Source organism: Lolium rigidum, chromosome 1, assembly GCF_022539505.1.
Source record: "Lolium rigidum isolate FL_2022 chromosome 1, APGP_CSIRO_Lrig_0.1, whole genome shotgun sequence".
NCBI classification, from domain to species: Eukaryota; Viridiplantae; Streptophyta; class Magnoliopsida; order Poales; family Poaceae; genus Lolium; species Lolium rigidum.
The window spans coordinates 221,406,843-221,410,896 of NC_061508.1; positions in this window are offsets into that span (position 1 = coordinate 221,406,843).

A 4,054-nucleotide genomic window follows, 5' to 3' on the forward strand; every position below is an offset into this window, starting at 1 on the left:
CATCGCGAAACTCCAATTCGGGGGAGAGAACTCTGTCCCGGCACCCTGCCGGGACAGGGAAGTGCCCCCGGAAGCCATCTCCATCGACGCCATCGCCTCCACCATGCTCCGTGAGTAGTTCCCCCATGGACTACGGGTTCTAGCAGTAGCTATGTCGGTATACTCTCCCCCATGTACTTCAATACAATGGTCTCATGAGCTGCCTTACATGATTGAGATTCATCTGATGTAATCGGTGTTGTGTTTGTTGGGATCCGATGGATGATACATTATGATTAGTCTATCTATAAAGTTTGTGAAGTTATTGTTGCTGCAATCTTGTTATGCTTAATGCTTGTCACTAGGGCCCGAGTGGCATGATCTTAGATTTAAGCTCTATATTGTTGCTTAGATTGTATCTACAAGTTGTATGCACATGTCATCGTCCGGAACCAAAGGCCCCGAAGTGACAGAATCGGGACAACCGGAGGGGATGGTAGTGATGTGAGGATCACATGTTTTCACGGTGTTTTAATGCTTTGCTCCGGTGCTCTATTAAAAGGAGTACCTTAATATCCAGTAGTTTCCCTTGAGGCCCGGCTGCCACCGGCTGGTAGGACAAAAGATGTTGTGCAAGTTTCTCATTGCGAGCACGTACGACTATATACGGAAAACATGCCTACATGATTAATAATCTTGATATTTGTGGTGACCCTGCATACCACTGCATGTTGTAGTATGCCAGTCGTTGATATAACATTCGCGAAGTACCATTCCGCAAATATTACATCCCTCAGAGTAGTACAACAGAACATAGCAAGGTCCATAACTCATTCACATATTATTACAATCATCATACACAAGTCGTCTCGGAGCTCCTCTTGGGTCCTAAGAGGATAACTCCTGGGTTCGAGGCGAACCCAACTTAACTTACAATACCATTGTCTCATTAAACTAAACATTTATTTAATCAAGCAGCTCTGTAGTAAGAGTTTGTGCTGCTTGGCTACTACTACTCCTCGAGATCTCTAGGCTTGTTCTCCTCCGGAAGCCTCCCCGGATCCGTAGACGATGATGTAGTCTACGCCTTCCACTCCTCCCGAGAGGTCTCGGTTCCTCGTAGCCGATGATCTCGGCTCCATCATTGCTGTCGTAGTCCTCCTCCTCCAGACGGTTCAGACAATCTAAGCATGGGGTTTAAGAGTGGTATGAGTACGAGCGTACTCAACAAGTTCATTATAGATAAGAGGTGTTTAATGCACTAGCTACGATATTAGACCGGAAAGTCTAATACCAATGCAAGTTTTGATAAACATTTCTTCAAGAGATTGCTTTTATTTCAAAGAGCTATGTCCGTCAGCCTTCACCGGTTTACTAGAACTTCATGGAGCTCCTTTCCGGCCGCGTTCGCAGTTCCTCAATCCCGGAACAGGGAGTGACGGGTCACGCTTCTTTACACTCGCAGAGGTGTGTTGCTTTACCCATAAGAGATCTTAACCTTGGTGCCAACCGGGCAGCTTTCCCGTCCACACTTCCTTAGGTGTGAGGCCCGGTATAAGGTCTAGCCAATCATGTTCCTCCGCTACCTCGAACACCCACCCTTTGTTGCATACCCCGACCCCGGGTCCTCGTCGGTCCTCTTATACCACTTAAGGATGGACCCCGACCACGACAACAGTTTGGGACTCGTTAACCAAACTCCTTCGCCGGTAGCTGCAACCCATCATAGACCGCGATACCGTGGGGACTTTAGGCTTCCCCAGCCCACCGCTTGTACTTCGAGCGACAAGTGTCTACGGACTATGCCGTGGGGACTTTAGGCTTCCCCAGCCCACCGCTTTCCCTGACAGATACAAGTGTCTACGGTAAAGCGCATCCGTTGATGAACGAGAGGTGGAAACACTTTTGACTACTCCGTCCCACTCCGGATCTTATGGTTAACACGGATATTACTGAGCACAAGAATCACTCGGCGACATTTGTTGTTTAATCCTAGATGGATATAAGCCCGCGCAATGGAACCTCCACCATATCAACACAATCCATGGTTCCATTGCCCACCACATAGTCATATTCATAATTATGAAAGTAGTGGTTTTGATTTTTATGCAATAGTGATAACCATAATACTTTGCAAGTAATTTGATAGAAATACTCAAATGACATGAGCAAGTGATGAACTTGCCTGAACACTGCAAAGTTCTGCAGTTGGTAGGTATGGACTGACCCTTGTCCTCTTGTTCTGAAAAATAGCATCATTGTCCGATAAGGGCAATGGTTAAAGAAGCAATTATGCATGATTCCATTTTTAGGGTTTGTTCCCCCCTTCAGATATCGTTATTATTTCATGTAAGAGGGTAATACTAAGAATAATTTGGGAATACCTGATTTAAAGTAAAATACAACCTTGAAATGTTGTCAAGGTGTTTTTGGAGTCCAAATGCATTAATGGACTTATTTTCCTTATTGAAAATAATATATGTGATTTAAATAATTATTTAAATCATCAAATTTTAACTTATTCTTGTTTAACTCCCAAAATTCTATTTCATATTTTATTATGATAGAGATTTTTATACTGAGTGATTTTCATATTTTTAATTATTTTTGTGGAGCTTTTAAACATTTAGTATGAATTTTCAAAGTTTCAGTATTTATAGAATTTGTGAAATACCAATTTTGCCCCTGGGCCCACATGTCAGTGGAGCCCAGTGGGTTGGTTTAGACCAGCTCGGGTCCAACCGACCCGAGCGGTCGGTCGCTCACTTCCTCTCCCCGCGCCGCTCGACCTAACCCTAATCCCCTTCGCCTCTCTGGCGATTTCCTCGTTGCCGCCCCCTTCTCGGAATTTCTCCGGCCAACTCGAGCCGCCGCCACGGCGAGATCAGATGGATCTGATCCGCCTTTCGACGGCGGACACGGTGGTCCGCGTCGATCTGGATTTCATCCACGCTACCATGCGGCCCCAACTCGCCTGCAACCCTGGCCGCATGGATTCATGGCGATGCGCCGCCTGCCGGCGCCCCGATGCTTCGCGGTGTTCGTTGTGCCAGGCCGTGGTGCTATGGTGCCGCCATGGCCCTGGCTTGGCTCAGCGGCTGCCGCGCTCCGGCGTGTGCCGCCGTGGCCACCATGGCTGCGCTGTTCTCCTCGACTCCGGGTAAGTGCGCCTCCGTTCCTGCTCCCCTCCTGTGCCTGACCTTCTTCCATCTCTAGCTCTGGCCACGGCTGCTCCATTCCGTGGAGATGCCTGCCGTGCCCATGCTCTGCCGCCGTCTAGCTAGCTGTGCAAGCTTGCGTGCTGCTGCTGTTCGCGCTGCTGTGCTGCTGCTCTACTTGCCCTAGTCTAAACGCGTGTGCTCACCCTACTGTGGCGTATGCTTCCTTTGTCTACTGACTCTGCTCACCCTAGTGGTTATGCATGGTATGATCTATCTAGATGCTCAATTGAGCATCCCTAACCACTGCTGTGGCTTGCCTGTTGGTGCTATGCTTATGCTCTGGCTCCCCTGGTTCACTACTGTGAGTGATTCTTGCTGTTTAGCAAGAACCAGTGTTGTTTGTGTGATGATTAAATATTGATGGCTCATGGTAGGCTCTGCCTTGCTTCATTGTTATCCATATACATTAACTTCTTGTTGATATGCTTCTGGATACAAACATAAAATGATTTATGTAATTATCTGTAATTCAATTGTTGCTTAACTGTGACTGTTTGGTTTATATAATTCATGAATGGATGCAAGGCTTGTCTCTGACAATCACTTGCATAGCATGCCAAGCTCTGATGATCCTATGATCATCAGCTGCTTGATTGTTGCTGGCTAATCTACTGTATGTGCCTCTCTGGTGTTTGTTTTTGAGTTGTGTGACACCATATCTTGTGCTGGTGCCAGGTGATGCTTGCTCTCGGTGTTTGTTTTTGAGTTGTGTGACACCATATCTTGTGCCGGGTGCCGTGTGATGTTTGCTCACATCGAAATCGATGCTTGGATTACTTGACTCGTTTCATTTATCCGTGTTTCCTGGCTTTATTAGATGGATAAATGATGTGAACTCGTTTAGCGTAATGATC